General features: G+C 41.3%; 1 protein-coding gene and 1 pseudogene across 1 annotated transcript in view; one reads left to right on the top strand and one right to left on the bottom strand.

Moving 5' to 3' along the window:
* The window catches only part of LOC116878309, a 31,843-nt pseudogene extending 17,168 nt beyond the window's left edge, over positions 1 to 14,675 (bottom strand).
* Positions 13,131 to 24,045, top strand: part of L3MBTL4 (L3MBTL histone methyl-lysine binding protein 4) — a 439,737-nt gene continuing 428,822 nt past the window's right edge. The window contains exon 1 of the mRNA XM_032875713.1: positions 13,131 to 13,149. The gene's annotated coding sequence lies outside the window, so the exon portion shown is untranslated. The remainder of the gene's footprint in view (positions 13,150 to 24,045) is intronic.

Below are 24,045 nucleotides of genomic sequence, written 5' to 3'. Positions count from 1 at the left end.
AAAGTTTTAAAACATGAAAAACATAACCTGTATGTTTTATGTTTACATATGTATGGAGGAACAGTATAAAAAGGCACATGATTATAATAAACACTACCTTTGGAATGATGGTTAATTCTAACAGGGGTGGGAAGGGTCCTGAGTTGAGGAAGGTTACACTGGAGGCTTTAGCTACATCAATTATATTTCATTTCTCCCCCATGTGGTGTTTTCAGGGTATATTTAATATATTTTTTTATGCATTTCTGTGTGCTTGATACATGTGATGCTTTTTTTGGGGGGGGAAGCTTGCTTTCTAAGTTATGGAAGTAATTGAGACAATTTTATAATGCCTAACACTCAAATTCTAGTTGATGATTGTTTAAAGGAAATGAGTATTCAATAATAGGAAACTACAAATAAATCATCACGCTGATCAATCCATATCTCTATCATTTGTTAATAAATATAAATTTTGGCAACATTAAGAAACCATTTTATACATATTACCGAATAAATAAAAATTATAAAATGTCAATTTTTGCATCTGTTGGATCTGAGAATGCCATAAATTTTAAATATTTCTGATCACATTTTCAATGGCTATAGATTTTTCTGGAAAAAATAAACTAAGAAACTATTCGATGTCATTTGGCACAATAATCCTACTCTTTGGAACTCTCTAGGAAAATAAACAGATTAAAAAAAATTTCATTAAGAATATTTATAGTGATGCTATTTATGATTGCAAAAACAAAAATTTAATAGGGAAAACCCAGATGTCTAAGAATAGGAGATGGCTAAGCAAAATAGGTCATATTACAATGGAAGATCACGGCAGAGCTATAAAAATGTCCACTGTGTGGCTCACGCTGATGCATGAAAATATGAAATAAAATTAATTTTATAAAGCAGAGTTATAAACATGTCAACTGTGAAAACCATGCTGACACATGGAAATATAAATTAAAATTAATTTGAAAGAGCAAAGCACACTATTTCCTGAATTCATGACTTCCACTATGAAGAAAAAACAGCAATAGTTGGCAAAGACAAGAAGAGAATTTGGAAAGGAATAAATACATTACGTTGTGTTTATTGGATTATTATTCTTTCCTTTAAAGTTGTCTGTTTGACGTGTATTCATTAATGAAACAAGACCACAGGGACTCTATCATAAGCGTAATGATTTTGTGTATAAACAGACATACATATGATGCTGTGGTATGATTAGAAAATACCCATCCTTTTCTCTTTTGATATTGTTCATCCTCTAGGCAGGGGACCGCATGATATACTAGGGAAGAACATTTTTCTTAGTAGATATGTCCAGTGTGAGCCATGTTAAAAGTTTACCATGGCAATGGTCATTGATTAGTTTCTTATTTTGTAAAGGATATAGCTGCTGCACGGTAAGGTGTTAAATCCACAGATATAATACTGATGAGAGTCATTTATAACAATCATGTCACCATGAGCTACAACCCTGTATTTCATGTACATTTCTATATGTCATTCTGTGCCATCGCTAGGGTTAATCTTCCACTTGGATCGATGTATGTATCAGTCAAAGGTACAAATAACCCCCCAAACACTGTAGCTTTGTCCCACGGCTAAAAATCTTTTTTTTTTTTTTAAACAAATGAATGTGTGAATGACATTATGGAGGAGATAAAATTCTAACAGAAAGGTAATACTAGAAAATTAAAATTAGCTCTCTGGGATAGAGAAGATGTGAAATAATTTTTCTAGAAGGACAAAATTATTTTTGAAGTCTTCTGTTTTATCTTAAAAATCCACGTACTTTTGCCTCTACTCTATGATAGATCCATGTTATTTTAGTATAAAAATAATGTTTCAATGGGGCACCTGGGTGACTCAGTGGGTTAAAGCCTCTGCCTTCGGCTCAGGTCATGATCTCAGGGTCCTGGGATGGAGCCCCACATTGGGCTCTCTGCTCAGCAGGAAGCGTGCTTCGCCCTCTCTCTCTGCCTGCCTCTCTGCCTACTTGTGATCTCTGTCTGTCAAATAAATAAATAAAATCTTTAAAAAAATAATGTTTTAAGTCATCAGCTACATAATTTGATTCTACCTCCTGCCAAAGCTAGAGGAAGACCAATGTTCCAGGTAGATGCCCATGGGTTTGTGTATTTCCAGCACATGGTTGCCCACACCTGAGGAGGGCACAAACCCTGGTTGGTGAAGCGGGACTCAAAGGTATACCCTGAGTGGGAGGATTTGAATGATATCATCAAAGTCAAAGGTGGGAGAAGAGTTGATGTTTGCTTTGCTCATAGATTATTTTTGCATTTAAGCTTTATTTATTTATTTATTTATTTTTAAGCTTTTTAAAATTGAAATGTAGTTGACACACATATTTACACTTTTTTTTTAATTTCAGAAAGAAAATGAAACCACTAAATCTTTTCCAAGATAAAGGATGTTTATACCTATTACTAGAAAAAAACTTTGTAAATTGTTTAATAAATTGTTTTCCAAGCACTAGACTTACAGTTGGTGAAAAATAATAGTACTAACTTTTGCTTCATAATATTTTTATTTGTGGATCTACAAAATAAATGCAACTAAATGTTTTACTATCAGGGATCTGGTTCTTTAAGGTAGGATGTTCTCAAGGTTGTATTGTCAGAAATCAGTGAAAACTAATTAACAACACTGTAGAATAAAACTGAAGACCATAGAAATAATAATAATTTTTCCATTTATAAACTAAGAATAATGATGCTAATAACTCAATGTGGTGAGAGATGATATTAAGACTTGTGAAATACTTAGAAATAAAACATTAAAGGGGCATTGACAGTGTGACAACTGAATTTGCATAATTAGCTACTTCAAATTAGCTGCTTCAAAGAAGCACCTGGATAAATGTTGACCAAAGCCTCTATAAAGAAGATTATTGGACAAAAGTTTTGAAAATAGTATTAGAATATGGCATAGGTATTGTAAAACATAAGTACAGCGAAAGACCTTCACTAATATGCTGAGTAAACAGTGAGGGATTCAATGTACACAATTGACATGTGGTACTCTGGCTTATTGGTACTCATATCCATGGAAAATTCAGTTTGGTTCTTAAGACTGTTTGTGATAAAGTAGGTGTTCCACCTTTTGATTCATGTTTGCCGTTCATTTATTGTGGTGGTGTTCCATTTCCAGATTTAATTAGAGCCTTTGGAAGAAAGATGAGAACAGAGAACAAGCCTGTGCATTGGAACTTAGAACAGAAACCAGGGTGTCACACCTCTGTGCTGAGTTGGGACCCAAGGTAAGAGTTAAGTAGAGCAATTGTATGTATTTTTTTTTTTTTTTTGGAAGATGGAGGTTTATCAAGTTGCATATCCAAAGCTCTACTTAATAGCACCCGAGTCATTCCATATGCCAGAGTCCAAAGAGTGGGCACTAAATAGAGCAAGAACTAAAGGAAAAGGAACTAAGAGGTGGAAGGGAGGTGGACATTAGCTTAGGAAATGACAGGGATTAAAGAGTAGACTATAAGCCCAGACAAATAGGCTTAGTTGCTTGCATTTCACACGTTACATGTTACATGTTACATGTTACATTTCACCATAACAATGATTGTGAAGATAGGCAGAAAAAGAAAAATCTGAAGCAGAATATTGAAAACATATACGAAATATCACATAGGTCCTTTGGGGTTAAATTGTAGCCGTAGCACCTCCCATACCATCCTCAGGTATATATTGAGCAGTTGGTAATCATCTCTTCTGGTAATTGTTTGAATGTGCCTATCTTCAGAGCCACTCTATTCATGTAAACAGGCGTGAAATCTTGGAATCTCCAACACAGAAATGCTTCATAAATTTCATCTAGGTCAAGCCTGTATTGATGAATGAATTTCCTCCACAGCTCATTTCTGATGAGCACTCACCCAGCTTGCCCTGGAACAGGGTGCAGTGGTTTTTTTTTTTTTTTTCCAGAAACTTTTTGAGCATATAATGTGCAAAGAACTGTGCAAGGTCCTGAGAGGGATATAAAGTTAAATGAGACATGGAAACGTGGAGAAGTTACTGAGTTCCTCTCTGAACTCCCTATCCTGATCCAAACAAAGCCACTGAAACAAATTAAAATGACAAGGCATTCATTCCCATGGTTTAGAAACATACAAACACAGAGACACACAGTGGACTGCAGGAGCTAAACTATCAGAGACAAATGCAGGTCCATTCCTCTCAAAAAAGCATTTTATGCCAGATGGAGGACTGGAGCAAGACAGTATCTAAAACTGGGGTCAGGTACTCTCACCTGGCTCCGCAAAGGAGCCAGAAAGCAGATACTTCTGCAGGCTCTGGCAGTGCAGCCAGAGAGAGGAAAGTTTAGGACCTAGGCCAAGTTTCTCCCCAACTAGACCCTCAGTATCACCATAGCTGGAAGTCTAGCACTGTCAGGACAAGCCCTGAACCTGGACAAGAAGGTGAGGACCAGGTGGAGGCAGAAAATGGAGGGCAGTGGAGAGAGGAAGGGGAGAAAACACATCTCTACTCGAAGACTCCAACGATAACTGACACTGAGAAAAACAGGCAACAAACCAAAATAGGAAGAGGAATTTAGAGGCATTAAGGTACAAACAGGAAAACAACATCAAAATAACCTTGAAATAAGCATGGCTAAGATTCCCCCCCACCAAGAAATAAAGGAATAAAATATATGAAAGAAGTCATTACCAAAGGGAAAAACAGTGACCATCTCATTAGAAATTGAATGGGCATCTGACAATATCCAAACTTGTTCATGTAAACAAAAACAAACAAAAACCACTTAGTAACAAGAGATATTGGAACTTCTTTAACCTGAAAAAGGATCTCTGCAGGAGACTACAGTAAACACGGTAACTTTAGAAGCATCCTTATTAGAGTTAGGAGCAAAATAAGTCTGCCTTGTATCCCCTACAAGTTCATAAGTACTTGAGGCCCTAACTAATACACGGCGATTAAAAAGTATTTGAGAAACAATATCATCTTTTATAACTCAGAGTAAGGAAGGATTTCTTTCAAAGAAAATTAAAAAATCAGAAGGATAGAGGCTTATAGTAAAGGATGCACTAAATTCATCCTAACAGTTGTTGTCTCTGCAAAAACAGACAGCAAGAGAGGAAGGAAGAGATGAGGAAAGAATTTAACTTTAAATATTATGTCTTACTTCTTGAAACACGTCAAGTATAAAGTGTGAACTGATAGTCTTTTTAATTGGTGGATGCATGGGTGTTAATTGCATTACCTCCTACATTTTCTAAAAAAAAATTTGTCGAAAAGGACAAAAAGTAAAAGTAAAATCCCACAGATAATTAAAAACATAAACACTAAGTTAAAAGAGAGATGGTTTCTCTTCTTCAGAAAACCATAGTTCTCAGAACCATAGTTCTCTATATGTAAACTAATAAGTAATTACAGTTAAAACAAAAATAATATAAATGCAATATAGACGTATAAACAAAATGCTATAGGTATGTAGGAGAAAGAAAAAATGTAAGGTAATACAGTTGATAAATGACTCATGGGAGAGATTTCATTAAGTGTTGAATCCTCAAAGGTACATCGTATTTTAATATTCAGAAAAGCCTTGATAGAAGAGGGCTCCCGGATAAGGCTTCTGGGCAACTTGACAAAACTTGCAGCCATTCTGAGAACATGGAGTATCTTGTCTTCAGCAAGAGAGTGGGAGATGGAACTGGTTGTGCTATGTGGGGTAAAGCGTGGTGACCTTGAAGCATTTTGAGTAATGTCTGGACTTGGAAATATGGTCCAAGGATAGTCATGAAAGGTTTTTGAAGCTTCTGAGAGGGGACAGCACTTGGGGCATCTGCCTATCGCTTACAACACATCAGGTGTGGCATCTATAACCTTCTGAATATGTATGCTGCTCACTTAGAAGTTAAGAGTAGACACTTGAGTCAATCTGGGTCAATTAATCTTTCCCTCCCAGGAAGGAGGAACTAGCACCCAGCAAAGGGGATCATTCTGTCAGGTGCTTGAACTGGAAGTGATATGAAGTTGGGCATGGGGTGGTTGGGTATCTGCTGAGACAGAGAAAGACACCGCATGTCCAGAGGGCAGGAGAGACTTGAGAAACCAGAGACTCGAGAGACCAGAGTATCACCTGGAGTGATAAGGACCTGACCCCGGAGAGTCAAGCTGTTTTTCCCAACTTTGATTCTAGAAATACCTCTGATTCTGCCTGATAAAATTGCTTTTTTTCTAAGCGACCTCCATGGGTTTTGTCTCTAACCAAGGCCAAAGGAGGTGAGTAGGCTCAGTGTTGTTAGAAGTACAGGGGAGTCCAGCAGGTAAATAACCAGATGATGACATGAACTGGGACAAATTATAGGGCCATTTATGACCTTTAAGAGAACCATTTCAGCAGAGTTCTGGAGTAGACTTCAGGCTTGATGGAGTTAAAGTGTAAGTATGAATTATACATAGATTTTTATAGGACTTTGGTTACTAAGGGGAGAGGGAAGTAGAGCTGTCAGTGAGGGAGACAAAGTCAAGGGAAGGCTTCGGTTGCTATCCCTCAGGATGAAACACTTGAGCCTCTGTGTAAATTGAGGGGGGAGAATTAATAAGGAGGACAGAATGGCTGAACAAGGAAGAAATTTAAAGGAGAGTGATGATGATTTATATGCTGACCCACATTTGACCAAAAACACAAACAGCTGCATTCGTCCCTGAAATCAACAATTTTAGGGGAACAGAACACTTAGGTAGTTACCGAATTTGCTCCACAAGGAAAAAAATTACATTAATACTTTAATAAATAAACCCTTTGTATCACATGATTGTTGTTGCATAAAGAAACAGCCCAACACTTGGAGATTTATTTATCATTTCTCATGAGCGTATAGGTTGGCTGATGGCTCTGCTGATCTTGGCTCAGCTGGTCTTGTTGGGATCACTCATTCAGGCATCATGGTTAGCTGGTGGGTTGGCTGAGCATTATATGCTCTTTCACACATCTAGGGCCTGAAATGCAACAACTGGACTCTGTCCCATTCCCTAGCAGGAGCACTTAATTTCAGGGTGATCACATAGGAGCAAGACAGAAATAAGGGCACACAGAGTTTTTGAGGGCTAGGCTTAGAACAGGTTCGCTGTCACTACATCATACTCTATTGGCCTAAGTAAGTCACAAGACCCCCCTGATGCAAGCAGTGGGGGATTGTTGCTGCTTCATGATGGAAACAAATACAAAGTTACAATGTAAGGAGGATGGATAAACATAGGCCACTACAGATTTTCCTCGATTTAGGATGGAGTTACATCCCGATAAACCTATCCTAAATTGAAAATATTGTAAGTAGAAAATGCATTTAATACACCTAATCCACTGAACATCACAGCTCAAGCTAGCCTACCTTACATGTGTTCAGAACTCGTAATGTTAGCCTACAGTTGAGTAAACTTATCTAACACAACGTCTACTTTATAATCAAGCTTTGAATATCTCATGTAATGTATTGAATACTGTACTAAATTGAATACTGTACTAAAAATGAAAAACAGTGGTTGTATGGGGACAGAATGGTTTTCTGTATATTGGTTGTTTACCCTTGTGATGGTACGGCTGCCAGTGAGCTACAGCTGCTGACCAGCATCACTAAGGAGAATCTTCCAGTACATTACCAGCCTGGAGTATTTGAAGTATAGTTTCCACTGGATGAGTGTGGCTTTTAGCACACCATTGTAAAGTTGAAAAATCCCAAGTCAAACCAAACTCCTGGGTCATCTATAATTGAAGACATTAATTTAATTAATCCACCACACTCACAAAGAAGGTTTTTTTTCCTGTTTAGATGGAGTAGGGAAGTATCTGAAGGTCAATGGGGGGGCGTGTTTCAAGATGTCATGAATCGCTGAGAAGTTTAGTACTGAAATAGAAGGCTTAAAATTACTTAGCAACAACTTCCTTATTCTTATATTTTATGTTGTTGGCTCAACTAGACCAAACTGGTGAGCCTTGTTCCATTCAGGGATATAGATAGATAAAAACCTTATTTTCTGGGTAATATTAATAGTTCAGTAATACAGAGTAATCAACTGTCTTCAATCCAGAAACAATACACGATATTTAAGTTCAAGGTATTCACTTGGTAACTGAAAGTCTAAAGAAACATGCATCTTTTTTTCCTATGAGAATGGATAAAGTCTTTTTATTTCTTCAAGCAAATGTCACTTTCGTAGTTTTAAGTTGATTCATACTTGAAGAATTGAAGAATTTGTATTGGAGGTATTATAATGAAAAAGAATACAGGCATATTCAGTCCAGAAAAAGTGGACTCTGTATTTTTTCATGGAATCATTGATGTTAAGATAATGTACTAAACAAAAACCCTGACCTTTTAATTTTGGTTAAAATTTTAATAAAATAGGGAAACTAAATGTAAAATGGAAATAATTCAAACACACTTTTATTTAAACAGTTAGTATGGAAGGGATCATTGATACTTTTGGATTTTGGGGATTGGGTCAAAAGAAAGTTAAGAAAAAGTCATCCTTGCAGAGGGTTGAAAAGAAAAAATAAATCAGCGTATTATTCTGCAGTACCAGCCCTCACAGAAGATGGTTTGTAAATATGCTGCTGATGGAGTTTTTTAAAGCACCCAAATCCAGTCAAGGTGACCTGGAATATCCCAAGGATTGGAATGCGAAAGAAAAATGGACCTCAACAAAGAGCATCATATCCAGCTGACACAGACTTCGGGCATCTTGGCCGGAGACGTCCCTTTATGAGAATGGTTCTATCAGACAGCGGTCACTTGTCGACACTACCCACGAAGAGCCGGCTTACCTTGTTTTGATTTCTTGGCCATTGGGCATTGCTTTAACTAACTTGCCTTCCTTTGTAGGCAAGATAGGATGCCCACCACCGCCACGGTGGTGGGAATGTGGTGGTGGTGGGAGTGTGCTGACCCCCAAACATCCATCTTTTTGGCATTTATATCTGCCAGTTTCATTGGTATTCTTGTTTTTAGCTGGTCACCTTAGCCCAGTCACTTCTGGGAGAATTAACAGACTCAGATTTCTGGACCTACAATATTAAGAACTAGACCCAGACCCTAAACTTGGTGGATTTCGAAAGGAAGTACTCTGCCATGAGACATATGCTCTGTAGCCAGGTGGCTTCTTCCATGATGGATCAATGGCAGAGGCAGGAATAACAACCATCTTTCCTGACACCTGCCATGTGTTCTACATATCAACCCACCTGTTATTTCTTAGAGAATGCATGTCTAGCCACTGTTATTTGGGGCATATATCTTTTTAAGAAAGTATGAATTGCCTACTCTGAATTTTCCATTTTTCTTTTTCCAGATCTCTCACCTTGGAGATGGTATGGTTGTGTCATCAATATCTTTGAAAATGCGATTAAAGGGATTCCTTGCTCGCCTTCTGCAGTCTTCAGGCCTTTCTTCAAATCCTATTAGTTCATTCAGTATGGTTGTAGTGGAAATTGAAGTTTGCCTATTGATGTAAGGATCCTTATCTTGTTCAGTTTACACAGATTTTAAATATCATCAGAAAGATTGTGTAGAAGTTGGATTTTTAAAAATTCAAGGGAGTGTACCTGGAAAAGGGGTTTTTATGCTATTTTATGAGAGCTCTGTTCTACCAAAAAAAAGTACAAGTGTAAAAATAAATAGATTTCTATATAAATTTTAAGTCTTTAATTCAAAATTGTATAACGTGCATATTGTTTTATTTATGAAGCTTTTTAGTATCATCTGAAATTAGCTTTAATTCTTCAATATTATTTACATTTCTGTCTGAACCAGTATTTATACTTATGCAGAACTCTGTATAATTATCTATATCTCAACTCATTAAGAAAGCTTAAAATTGGACAGTCTACTTAGGAAAATATTGCTGTAACAGAGAAAATGTGGTGTGGTGTGAGTAAAATTATTAACAATGGCATTAACATGAAAATAAACTTGAGAATAATAATTATTGATGATAAATGGCGACCAGTGAAATGATTTTAGCTGCAATGGACAATTTGTGGAGTAAGCATAGAATGCTGTTAAGATAAACTCTCTTCAATCATACAGAAGTGTATAAAGGTATTTACTCTGCTTAATTCCCAAATGGTCCTAAGTATATGCTAGGAAACAATCATGAATTTTAAAAACACTTTTGTGTCAATGGGCAATACCGTTATTGATCAAATAATAAAGCAATGTAATTTAATTCTACTTAAAATAGCATATATACATATAAAAATAACATGTATACAATATTGACAAATAAAATAAATCCCCAATTAGAAAAAAGTAAATAAATTTAGCAAATTTTAAAATGGAGGGTTTTTTTTTTAAAGATTTATTTATTTGACAGACAGATCACAAGTAGGCAGAGAGGCAGGCGGGGGAGGGGGGAAGTAAGGGGTGGGGGAAGCAGGCTCCCTGCTGAGCAGAGAGTCCAATGCAGGGCTCAGTGGGGGGCTTGATGCTGGGCTGGATCCCAGGACCCTGAGATAATGACCTGAGCCGAAGGCAGAGGCTTAGCCCGCTGAGCCACCCAGGCACCCCTAAAATGGAGTGTTGTTTAAATAAAGACCATCACTATCTCAGTAAAGGAGGAGTTTTCATTTTCACCCATGAGGTAAACATTCTAGAACTGCCATGACTCTGTTATGTCTTGATGACATGCCTAAAGGGGCTCTTCTGCCCTCAGTGATTCCTAACAATAAGCCATCCTTACCTCTCTGGTCAACGTTAACTTTGCCACTTAGTTTGTTAGATTCAACTGAGTTATAAATAAAAAAAATGCCTAGGAACCATCAGTGTTCTAAATTCCATTGTTCACAACCGACTGTTGGTAACATTGCAATACTCAACAATGTGGCTATTTCATTTTAATGGGCAGCTGTTCAAATAAAAGGGGTTTACTACAACAGCTTTTCAAAAATTCTGTAATAAGTGTACCATTGCTTACACTGCTTATATTTCCATATAATTTGAATAACAGTATCGTTTAAAACAGATGTCAACTTCTTTGAATATAATCATATGTGGTTGTCAGCACTATGCACCCATAGATTTACATATAAGTAACCCAGGATGAGGTTCTCTGCCTGTGTCACCTGTCTCATTGGCGCATTCTCCCTCACTTACACCTTGCCCATGAAAACAGTGTTTCCGTTTTCATCAAAGCAAGCCAAATATATTCAATAAACATAATAATAACTGTTTCCTCAAAAAAAAAAATGAAGACAAGGTGATATAAATTCACTCTACTTGGATTTCAATCCAGCTTTCTTTGATTTTGTGTAATGTTAACATTGATTTGTCTAAGGTACGGGTGGAACCAGAAGTGCTTTTAACTCTTTCGGTGCTGGGAACATTTTGACATTTATATCACTAAGATTTAGCGTCTTTAATGATATACACTGTTGGGAGAGACCACCGTTACACTGCAGTAATCAGAACACTTGTCCTTTGCCAAAATTGTTGTCTGTGCTCCCAAAGGTAGCAGAGGGAGGGGGAACTCTCATTCATCCTCTGGATTCCATTCTAATTTCATGCAGTCAGGTGAGTAAGTATGTCAAGATAGTCTCCTGATGTGTGCCTGTTGTCACAGAAATATATCACAACTCTATAAAGTCTTTAGCATAAACATGGTAAATGGTATGAAAAAAGTACACCACTTCAACAGCTTTTTTTTTTTTTTTAAGATTTTATTTATTTATTTGACACACAGAGAGAGAGATCACAAGTAGGCAGAGAGGCAGGCAGAGAGAGAGGGGGAAGCAAGCCCCCTGCCGTAAGAGAGCCCTATGCGGGCCTCAATCCCAGGACCCTGAGGCCATGACCTGAGCTGAAGGCAGAGGCTTAACCCACGGAGCCACCCAGGCGCCCTCAACAGCTGTTTTAAATGCTCTCTCTATACCGATGCCCTCTGCTTCCTTTTCTTTTTCTCTTTGCCCCAAATCTTTTCAACTGATTAGAGCACAGAACTCAGTTTGTGTGTGTGTGTACTTGTAAATTTCTATAATCATGATTCCCAAAACGAAAACTGCATTAGCAAAGGGTTTTATATTTCTCTTTTCCGCAACAACACTAAATTATGTTTGTAACCAAGGGACCAGTCTCGCCTGAAAAACAAAACAGTTTCAGGTGTTCGTTTATGGTAGTCAACAACAAAGCAAAAAATCATTTTGGAAATTATTATTGTTAATCATGTTAAATTACCGCATTTCTTGCTGGACTCAACAAATATATATATATTGTACCTAACGGCTATTATTTGCGTATTAGAATTTTTATACAAGACACCTTCATGAAAGAAAATTGCATTTAAAAGTCACAAAATATGGGGGCGCCTGGGTGGCTCAGAGGGTTAAGCCTCTGCCTTCAGCTCAGGTCATGATCTCACGGTCCTGGAATCGAGTCCCGCATCCGGCTCTCTGCTCAGCAGGGAGCCTGCTCCCCGCCCTCTCTCTGCCTGCCTCTCTGCCTACGTGTGATCTCTATCTCTCTGTCAAATAAATAAATAATTAATAATTAAAAAAAAAAAAACCTAGTTAAAAATTTCACAAAATATAGTCTTCGATTGCCAGCTGTTAAATATAAGCCAAAATAGATGATTTAATAAATTTCTCTCCAAATCGGCAGCAACGCTTTGTGAAAGCCTAACGCTAATGAGTAAGACTAGAAGTTCCATGAGGGCAAGAACTCCTTAGTTCCTGCTTCCTACTCAGTCTCAAGCAGCTAGAACAGGGCTAGTCAACATTTGTTCTCGCCATCTGAAAAGAGTATCCTTTTATTTTGAAATGGTATCCGCCGTCCGGTGTGTAGCAAAGTCGAGAGCGGGAAAGGGGCATCGGAGACGAGGTTGCAAAATCGGAAGGAGCAGAAGGACGGGGAGGAATCCGGAGGCGAGAGAGAGCATTTGGAAGGTGAACCCTCAGAGCTGGGATGAGGCAGGGATGAGCGCCCCGGGACACCACTGCGCGAGCGGGGAGAGGCCAGGCAGGGAGTAGCCAAGATTTGGGGGACTCCTTCCCAGGGAGCAAATAAGAGAAAGACGCACGTGAAGAGAAAGCCGCAGCCACCTCCCTCCCACGTGAAAGCCCGAACGGCCGCCCCGCGTCCACTGCGCTCCCGGGGGAGCGGAACCCGGAGCGAGGCAGGTGCGGCGGGAGCATGCGCGCGGGGCCGGCAGGGGAGGCTCCCGCGCCCCCACCCGGCGCGTGCACCCTCGCGCCCCTCCCGCCCGGCACCGCGGGGCCAGAGGCGCCGCAGCCTGGGCCGGCCAAGCCTCGTCGCTCCGGCTCGCGCCCCGCCGGTCTGTCGCCGAGTCGGCGTTGCGGGCTACCCGGCTCTGCGGGGGTAAGGAGGACGCCGCCGCCCGAGCCGTGTGGTCGGGGGACCGCGTGAGCGCCCACGGCCGCCACCGCCAGGGATGGCCCCGGGCCCCGCGCCCGACCGAGGGGCGTGCGCGTCGCCTGCGGCGAGGCCGGGCCAGGGGGCTGTGGCGGTTAGGAGTCACCTCCGTTGGGAGCCGGCTCTTTCTCTTTCTCTTTCGCCGCTGGGCGCGCGCCGGGCTCCACGCGCGAGGCGCTGCCCCACTTGTCGCCCACTTCGGACGGGCGTGGCGTGGCCCCGCACTGTCCCGCTCCCGGCGCAGGGGCCACCTGGGCCGGGGGTGTCGGCGCGGTTACCTGGGCGGGGAGGCGCCGGCGCAGCCCAGGGCCGCGGGACGAGGGGCCGCGGGACGAGGGGCCGGGGCGGGACTCCCGGAGGTCCCAAGCCGGCCTCAGGCCACCGGGCGCCAGGCGGTGGGCGGTTGGCTTTTGTATTCTCTCGGGGCGGGCGTCCCCGGCCTCCGCTGACAACTGTCGTGTGTGCCGGGACTCGGCTGCGGCCAAGACCCCCGCGGGCCCTTCCTTACTCCACCCCCTTTTCGTCCCTGGTCCTAGTCTCTAAGTTCTGGGGCGGGAGCCGAGCAAGTCCGCGCTGGGGCACGCCTAGCCAGTATGTGGCAGTTTAACTAGCTCGACCCCCCCCTCCATTCCCCGCCCCCCAACCCCGGAACTGCGCGGGGGCGCGCCGGCCAGGTCTCCCTCGCCCTCTCCGCCTGAGGTGGCGGGACGGGGAGGCTAGTGGACCTGGGTACACCTGGGGCGGCCGCAGTTACGTGCGGGATTGGTGTAACCCTTTTCTCCAGGTGGGAGAATTCCGGTGGGTTTGGTGCCCTGCCTTTTATATCCTGTAGTCACTGATTAAAGTCCACAGGATGTACTTCATTTTATATATGCCTTTATCCATTTAGAGGCGTAGTCTTAATCTATCCATGCCTGGAGGTGGAGACTAAATAAAAGGAAGGTCTGGACATTGTTATTGTTGAGACTCTTGCGTGTGATTACTCCATGAAGTCAGTCTGGTCGCTGTGACCTGCTCTGCTGCGGTGTTTCCATGCCCACCACTCACCCTTCAGGGTTATTTGGTCTGCAGGACCAAAGTGGCATTGTCTCCTGGATCGCACTGTTAGAACTGTTTCCGGAAGTTGCTCGGGGCAGCCTCCAGTTTCAGTCCTTCGCTTAAAGAAGTGTTGTGGAGTCTCCGGATGTCTTCTAGTCCCCTTAACTCCAAAAAGGTGAAAGTGACAAACAGGTGGAGTTTGTTCTTGATGTTCGGTAATAGATTTTGAATGCATTTAGCTCTTGGCAAGATACTGAAAATGCCAACTTCGGTTTCTCCTCAGGATACCCTAGAATTGGGAGAAAGGGTTTTGAAAGAGGAGAGATTTCAGGAGCATCCAAGTGGATCGGATTCTGCTGTACCCGCATGGGGTGTGATTGTTAAATAGGAAAGATGAGCTTAAAACTGCAATTGATTATGCTCTCATACTGTGAGGTACATTGATGAGTTTGTATGGGAGGTAGCCCTTGACTCTGAAATTCTTTTTTCAGTGCTTTTTAGGACAATATGGGTCTACCTCTTCGATGACATCTCAATCTGTTTTCTGAGAAGGGATATTGGTGGGAGGATGATCTGGTGAAGATAGAATTAAGGAAAACTAAGAAACTGTCTTAACTTTTACTGTAAGAGAATTGTGCTTTTAGGTTCATCACAAGGATTTTAGGTGAGCTCTACCATCTCCCAACATATTTCGTTGCAATACTGTGTGATTTGTATCTAAAATTACACTTCTAATTCATCTTTACTTCTCTTAAAAAATTCAGTTGTCATTTGCACAATAAACCATTTACTATGTAATTTACTATGTATGTTCATACATTTGTATGACAAACCACTAAAAAACTTGAGCTTTTAATGTGTTGGGAGATCAAACATGCACACCACATGTTTGTGAACAAGATGATATACAGGAACTAGTAAATGGGATTTGAGACTAAAACAATCTAAAATAAAATGCTGTTGGTCTGAAACAGATAGGCATCAGAGGGTCTGGCAAGGAGAGGGTCTTTGGGGTCTGGAGTGATTAGAAAAGAACACAGAGAGAGTTGGGCCTTGGGCTGAGTCTTGAGGAATGTTTCTTCCACAGATTGACAAGGTGAAGGCCAAAGAGATTGGGGGCCTAGGAAGGAGAAAGGAGTTTCATGCCTCGAAAGGGATAATTATGATTTGTTTAGGACTAAGAAAAATTGTTTGCGGTGTCCACATTGGGAAATATGGTTGTGCGTGCTCTTCCCACCAGCCCCTATCCACCCAAACTAGAAACCTTTTGTTCTTCATGATCCAGTTTAATTCTTCCTCTGCGAAGGTGTCCCTGATTTTCACAACAGACTTCTGTTCCTTGACTCCTACTTCTCCTGGTTCACCTATAAGTGCATATGTAAAGATAGTTTTTTTTTCCCTGATGGCCCAGGCTTTAGATTTTGCCATTTCCTGTTTATTTATTTTTAAAAATTGAGATAAAATTGACATATTAGTTTTAGGTGTATGACATGATGATTTGACATATGTATTGTGAAATGATTATGACAATAATTCAAGTTAACATACATCACCACACAGTTACAACTTTTTATTCTTGTGGTGAGAACTTCTAAGATCTGTTGTCTTAGCAACTTTCACACAATACAGTGTTATTAACTACAGTCATCATTAATGGTAATCATCAAAAAAGTTTTATATATTTTTCACAATTTAGCTTCCATCTTTAAGTAACATATTCTGTAAGGATATGAACAGGTCCTTAGTCTTCTTTTTATTCAGAATATTGTTTGTACTGTAGTTCTAGACTTTTAACTTAAATGATAATAACCCTTCAGGGTCTGGCATGGTCCTTGACAAGTGGTTAAGTGCATAGTCAGCAGATATTTGCGGGACTGAATACGGATTCAGTGTGAGCAGGTGGCTGCTGAGTGGAGGCTTGGGGTGATAAAAGCAGCAGTGGGGAACATCATTCTGATGATGAAGGAAGATTTTTCAGATGGAAAGCTCTGGAGTTCTTATTGCGAAGAAGAGGGAGATCTGAAGCCAGTGGGGGGAGAAGGGGGTATGGGAAGCGCCAAGGCCACCCAGTCTGACCAAGGAAGCAAAAGGAGCCCCAGCTTCTCTGCCCCCACCCCATTCCTTCACCTGTGTCTTTGGTTCCCTTTCTCTAGAGCTGAAGGAGAGTTTGAAAATCACAATTAGGAAAATGTTCGTTGTTTCAATGTTTTTATTTCGGAAAGAATGCTGCTGTTGAAACGGGGAAATTAGCAGGAGAGCCCAGTAGGTGGTTTGGGAGCAGGGTGGAGTGGATAAATTCAGTGTTTAAAATACTGACTTGAAGGAGACACTGAAGTGATGAGTTTGGAGAGAGGAACTCTGATGTTAAGCAAGGAGAAATCCATCTAGGAAATGCTCAGCTGGAATGGGAGTGATAGTAAAAAGCATGAGACAGTGTGAATACATTATCACAGTGGGGGGCGGGGGACGAGAGAAGGTCCAGTGACTGTAGGGCCCAGTCAGTGATGGTGTCAGTGAGAGCTGGTGGTCAGGAGGAGGAGGAAGACCAGGCATCACAGGAACGGGGAAGCCAGTGGAGGAAGTTCCACAGGAACTCCCTGTTAAGCCTCATCTGTTGCTAATGAAAAACCGAACTGAGAAGGTGTGGTTGAACTTGGCTGGCAAGAGGTGATCTCAGTGGTTAGGCTTCAGTAAGAGTTGTTCATAGCCTTTGCTTTCTGTTTTAGGTATGTAGATGTCCCCCTTCAATTTGAACAGTGTTTTGTAGTTTACAAAGCATTTCCACCTTATAGTATTAGTAAACATATTTTGAACATAGTTTATTATAGGAACGTAACTCCCAAGTGAAAACTATTTAGATTCATTAAAAAAACCAATAGACTATTCACATACCCTTACAGCAAGTACTATAAATATAGATGCTATCTTGTATTTCAGCAAAATAAAAGCAAAAACAATGAATTAGAACATAATTGGGGGAAATGAAACTCTTCGTTCACACATGTAATACTATCTTTTGTTTAAGCATTTGCACTCATTTTTCCTTTTAGAAAAGTGCCTTAGAAGACTTTGTTCCTGTTTTATTTTGCAAATACAGAAAAAAAAAAAGTTTTCCACAGTAGAGATGGAAAATTGCATCAGTTGTCACTGCTCTACTCCCCCAGTCTGTGTGTGCCTTTCAGGGAAGATGTCACTGCAGGAGGACCACGGCTCAGCATCACCTGCTGAAACTTTCTTCATTTTGTATTGATTTCAGCTCATGTGTGAAGCATTCCTCTTAATGAAGCTAGCTAGAGAATGCTTATGCATCCCCTCTGAAGATGGATCTTAAATGATGAAAGTGTGGTCGCTGTCATAATTAATAATTGATTAATTGTTTGGAAAGTATCAGGTGTGGGATGTGGGCAGTGGAGCAGAAGTGCATGCATCTTTGTCACCGTGACTGGCTACAGAGAACATGTTTAACTAGGACAGATGGACAGTGCAATACTTTCATACACTGTGCTTTGGTGTGTAAGCTATTATGATAGCTTTTAGGATTATGATAGCTTTTTAGATTAAATCATTGTTGCCCTGTTCCCTGTCCTTTTGAGGGAGGAATGAGCTGAGGAACTCAAATGGGGGCAAGGCATTTTTTTCTAGTATCCACTCTGTCAGCTGTGTGCTGTGTGTATGGGGATGGCTGATACAGACTTAACTCCTGCCTTCTTGGCCTTTATAGGCAGGTGAGGGGACAGATATTAAGCAACATCCCAAATAAGTATAGAAGGGCAAACCTTCAAGTGTACTATGAGAAAGACCAATAGGAGTGCCTAATAAAGGTTTGTGGGTCACAAAATTTCTCTCTAAGGATGAGTAGCTGCTAGCCAGGTAGGAACAGGGCAAAAAGAAATTCAGGCAGAGGTAAGCACACGTGTGAAGGCCTCCGAGAGGGAAAGAGCTTGTGCTCTGGAAGAAGGGAGAGGTGCCAACTGGTTAGGAGGGCAGTTGGTGGGGTTGTTGATGCCAAAGCATGTTGAGACCCCCTCCTGCCCATGGAGGCCATGCTGAGGATCATGCATTCTTTCTTACCATGAGAAGACTTCGCAGAGTCTGAGCAGAGTGTGACATGGTCTGCTTTGTAGCCAGTGAGGCCCACTCTGGCTGCCTTCTACAGAATATTGTGCACCTGGCAAAAGCAATTAAGATACTATTGCAGGGACGCCTGGGTGGCTCAGTTGGTTAAGCAGCTGCCTTCGGCTCAGGTCATGATCCCAGCATCCTGGGATCGAGTCCCACATCAGGCTCCTTGCTCGTCAGGGAGCCTGATTCTCCCTCTGCCTCTGCCTGCCATTCTGTCTGCCTGTGCTCGCTCGCTCTCCCTCTCTGTCTCTCTTTGACAAATAAATAAATAAAATCTTAAAAAAAAAAAAAAAGATACTATTGCAGGTGTCCAGGTGGGAATCCTGGTGCTTGGGCCAGGCAGTTAGGGGTGGAGATGGGTAGAAATGAAAGGACTTCAGGAATATTCTGATGGTAGAATTTATAAAATTGCTGATAGGTTAAAGGGTAAGGGAAAGTAAGGTTAAAGGGTAAGGGAAAGTAATCCAAGGTTATTCTTTTGATCTTTAGTATGAGAAACTGGGTGAATTTTAATAGATGGGGAAGATTAGTAAGAAGCAGACTTGGTAACTTTGCTTTGACCATTTTTTCCAGTGAAAGACATATCACACGTAAAATATATTTTAGGGAGATAACTGGACATCATTGTGATATGTGTTATTTATCCAGCACTGTGCTGGACCCATGTTTTTGGATTTTAGCAGATACGGGCTTTCTTTTCCCCTCTTCTGTGGCTGTAGGCTTTTTGTATTCTGCTTAGCTCGCACCAGACCCAATGGACCTCCTGAGTTTGAATAGCCGGTCTGTCTGCAGACGGGCACACGCATCCAAATATGTGTAGATTCAGAGCCTGCCGGCAAGCAGCTTTGGGGACAGCATTTTCAGTCCTGACCAAGGAGGTCTAAAATACTGGTTGCACTGCATGGACCCTTTATTACTCAGTTTCCCTCTACCATGATGTCCCAGTACTGATCCTGTCACTAGGAGACTCTCCAAGGCCCGAAACGCTCTCTGGTCCTGCAACTACAAACCATTGCTTGCCTTCATGGTTCCTTCTCTTGTGGGTACCTCAGACTTAAGGATGAGATTTTCTTGAGAGACATTTAAAAAATTGCTTTTGGTTATTATTACTGTTGTAATCTCTTTCTAAAGAAAAACTGTGGAGCAGATGATAGATATGCTTCCAGGTCTGTGTAAATGGATCTGAGTTAACCTTGATGCCAGTTCAAGGCCCAGTTCATAGATGAACCCTTGATCATCTATGCTCTTGTCTTTGGCTTTCTGGATTTCACCACGCATGAGAAACTGGATGAACTGCAGGAAGACTGGCGAGAAGCAGACCTGATAGCTTTGCTTTGATCATTTTTCCAGTGAAAGACCTACTGGGTATACGCTGATATTAGGATGACAAGTTGATGTGGGTTGTGTAATGTCTCATGTGTATACTGACGTGGCAGTCTTTGGCAAATGGAGTTAAGACTTAAATCCAGGGTCACCAATTTGGACATGAAAAGGGGCTAGCAGGTAAGGGAAGTAGACAGAAGAAAACTCACAAAGCGCCCTTGATTTCACATCTGTTTTCTCACCTTTGAAAACTGGGCATAGGTACTTGTCCACTCTAGGAAGTTCTTTCAGTACAGAGCTGTGGGAAGGGAGAAAAATGCCCTCTGTGCTGTGCAAACAGTGGGGAGTAGTTTTATATGGTCTAAAGGGGTAGCTGTTATTAAAACACACACAACACCACCAACAACCAAAAAACCTCAGATTGGAAATCTGCATTTAAAAAAAATGTGAAACCTCCCTACTTAAAAATACTGGCTCACACTTTTTAGGACTCTGCTAAGGTAGACAATGTATTTGCAGACCAGATGAAGTTGTGGGCTGCCTTTTTACAACTTTGACTGGTGGGGTCAGCTCTGTGATTCTGTTTAATCATTTTGTCTTTCTTATCATGAATGCTTTTCTTATTATGATGGAGAATATCAGGAAACATACCAGCTTGTTGCCCTGATTCCTGTCCATTTAAGTCTGCCTTGATTAAATCTGTGTGTGAGGAGTGGGCTGTGGGCCTGGCCCTGATTCTGTAAGGCAAATACTTGTGCAGGAGGCTAGAATTCTCTAAATTTGGGTGGAATCTGACATTTTAAAGCTTTCTGTCATGTGTCTGTGGAATTTTTTCATGTGTCTCCATTTTTCAAGTCTGTCTTTTTCACCGGTTGTCTAAGAGTTTGTGTAACTTATGGACACTACTTTCTGTGATTGGGGGGGAAGAGTGTTTGCTCTTGCTTATGGACTTTTGCACATTTGTACCTGCCTTTCTTGTGGCTGTGAACTTTCCTGCTCCAAGAGTCCTCCAATTCTCCCTAGAAGTAGATCACTCCCACCCCCCTGCGCTTTCCTCCACAATGTGCTGTTGTCTGCTATTTCACTCTGAAGTGTGGAGCCTTACTCTTCTGTGTTTCCCAGGGAAATTTTTGGATTCAGTTCACTACATCTTTCTAAAGTTTAGCAATTTCCTGACACATGTCAAAGACCAGTAAATAAAAGTTGAATGATTTTGAGTCAATTAATGGCAGGCTCATAAACCAAAGAAGTTCCACAAAATCATTAGCACATTGGGATTCTGTTGAGTAACTAGCTAAGACTTTGAGTTTGATTGAAAAGGTAAGCACTGACCTTTCAGCCACTATTTTTTTTTTATCATTATTATGGTCACATATCAAAAGGAATATAAAGGTTCTTCTCTTTTTGCTTTATGGCAAAGAATATTATTTAATTCCCTATTATTATACCCTTTAGTCCTGGTCCTAGACATTATCAAGGAGAATTATTGCAGATAGTACTTCCAAATCTATATTTTATGCACTCAATTTCTGAGGATGGTTAGAACAAAGATTTTGTTCTCCTTTTTCTTCTAAAATTGTGAGCTTGCTTTGATTTTTTTTTTTTTTTCCAGAAGATGTCTGCATGTTTCTCTGGCAGCTGAACACATCCATTTGGGTTTAGAATAGGAATTGTCAGGGCTAACAGACCCAGAATTTGAGAAGCCTTGACCACCGCGGGAGAACATCTTTTTTGTGTTTTTTTTTTTTTTTAAGATTTTATTTATTTATGGGAGAGAGAGCGAGCACAGGCAGACAGAATGTCAGGCAGAGGCAGAGGGAGAAGCAGGCTCCCTGCAGAGCAAGGAGCCCGATGTGGGACTCGATCCCAGGACGCTGGGATCATGACCTGAGCCGAAGGCAGCTGCTTAACCAACTGAGCCACCCAGGCGTCCCGAGAACATCTTTTTGCTAAGAGCACTTGGAAAAATCCAAGGCTTATAGGTGATTTTCAAGTTGATAGACTTCTGTGTAGGACCACGAGTGTATTTCATTTGTTTTGTTAATTGAATGTCACGGATACTTGGTACTTTTTAGAGAGATAATAGGGTAAGTCACATTGCTGGATTCTGCACCCCATGTAAATTAGCAGCTGTCAGCACGCTGTGTTGTGCAGAGACCCTGTGTACAGTACAGACGTGTCCTCGCTTCCGGCTGTTGCCATCTTTGTGTCTTGTGTGAATGAGGGTGCTCAGCCATTTTACTGCAGTCAGTCATTAGTAATCTTTAGGGCCACTTTATTCTTCTGCTGAGGACAAGGAGGACATCATTGGCAGTCTTTTCAGAGCTGGCTGGCATCTGTGTCCAAAACAAACAATGCCCATTGCTGTGGAGTAAATGGTGAGGAAAAAGAAGCTATGGAGGGTAAAGTTATACAACAATTACCAGTGTGATGCACAATGTGTAAGCCTAGTAGACATGGTTTTAAATTAGGCTTCCGTCCAAATAAGTTGTCTATCAAGTTTTTAGAAGTTTTAGCTCAGAGTAGCTGTGACTAATGTCACGGAACAACCACAGCCTAGGAAGAAGTTTTGGCTGTTCCACATTTAACAGTTTAGATTCATAATTTTTTTTTTTAATATTAGAGGGTTTGGAAGTAGTCTAATTCAGTTCTCTCTCAATCCCTATAATGAACAGGTAATGTTTTTGTTCTCAGGAGGCTGTCCTGTGCACTGTGGGATGTTTAGCTGCAGTATCCCTGGCCTCTGTCCACTACAGGTCTGTAGCACCTCCTCCGGCTTAGTTGTGACAGCCCCGACTGCCTTCTGACATTTCCACGTGTCCCCTGAGGAGACGACCAAGAGGGCAGAGTCACCCCCGCTGAGAACCACTTATCAGTTCAGCTTGTTTTGTAGAGGACAAATCAGAGGTCCAGTTGTATTAAGCAGTTGCCCAAGATTGGAAGTCACTATGTGAGAATATGAATTAAAAAACACATTATCCAATGGGAAGCGATTTCTTAGCAATTCAAAACTCATTTTTCTCATGTAAAAAACTAGTTCTTATGACAGTCCCTGTTGATTCTGTCTTGCCACTACTAGCCAAATACAGGTGTCACTGCTGTTAATCAAACTGTGGCAAAGATATAAATTATTAATAGTACTTCAAAAGCCAAAACAAGTTGTAAAGTAATTGAAATTTTACCACCTTGATAAGTCATGTATAAAATTACTTGGTTTGGAGCTCCATCTTCTTATGTCTTGATGTTCTTTGCCCACTTCATAAATTTCTACTAATAACAAGGATAAACAAATCTTGTCACATGTATTTCTAATCCAAACCCCTAATTGCAGAGAGGGGAAAATGAAAGCCCCATGAAAGGCCTGATTTACTCAGGTTCCTCCACCTGAGTAATGGCAGAGAGTGGGAGGCTTGACTTGGCCTTGTTGAGCTCTAGCTCCGGCTGTTTGCTATTAGAACACATCACCTTCTGTTTCCCTTCGCCAGGCTGTGCAGCAAAGTTGTGTTCAATAGCTTGGCCAATCTTATTCTAGAGTAATAATCCTTTGTGTGCTTGCACAGTTGGGAATTATGAAGCCAGTAATAGAAATATCTACCGAGTCAGAGGACCCTCATTCAATCCATAAGTGTTTATTCAGTGTCTGCTTTGGCCAAGGATGTGCTAGGCTGTGAAATGTAAGGGAGGCGAGAAGGAGTCAGCCGTTATGATGCTGGTCCTGCCCCCAGGAAACTCACAGTCAGAGACACATTCAAATTTGAGGCTTCTCTGTATCACAGGAGAGAAGATGTGCTGATTTATTTATGTATTTATTCATTTAGTTGCATTTTTGAGTACCTGCTGCATGCCGGGCCAATGCTGGACCCTGGGTACTCTGTCTTTTTAGTCTAGGAAATACCCAGCATGAAGCTGAGAGGGGATGGAGTCTGCTAATGAGTGGTCCCTCAGGCTCTACAAGAGAGGCGTGAAAAATATCAGTGCCTATGCTGACAAGGGAGTGACCAAGCTTCTCAAAGTTAGTGAGAGCGAGAATGTCTTTGTCAAGTCCATAGCTGACGAGCATTACTGTTCTGCTCCACAGATGGTGCATAGAAACTAACTGTGGAAGGTCACACAGTGGCAGGGCTGAGTTACCTTCATGCCAGTTCTAGTCATTGTCAGCT

The sequence above is a fragment of the Lontra canadensis genome, unplaced genomic scaffold (genome assembly GCF_010015895.1).
Source record: "Lontra canadensis isolate GAN:19392208 unplaced genomic scaffold, GSC_riverotter_1.0 scaffold57, whole genome shotgun sequence".
NCBI lineage: Eukaryota > Metazoa > Chordata > Mammalia > Carnivora > Mustelidae > Lontra > Lontra canadensis.
This window is presented reverse-complemented; position numbering and strand designations above follow the sequence as displayed.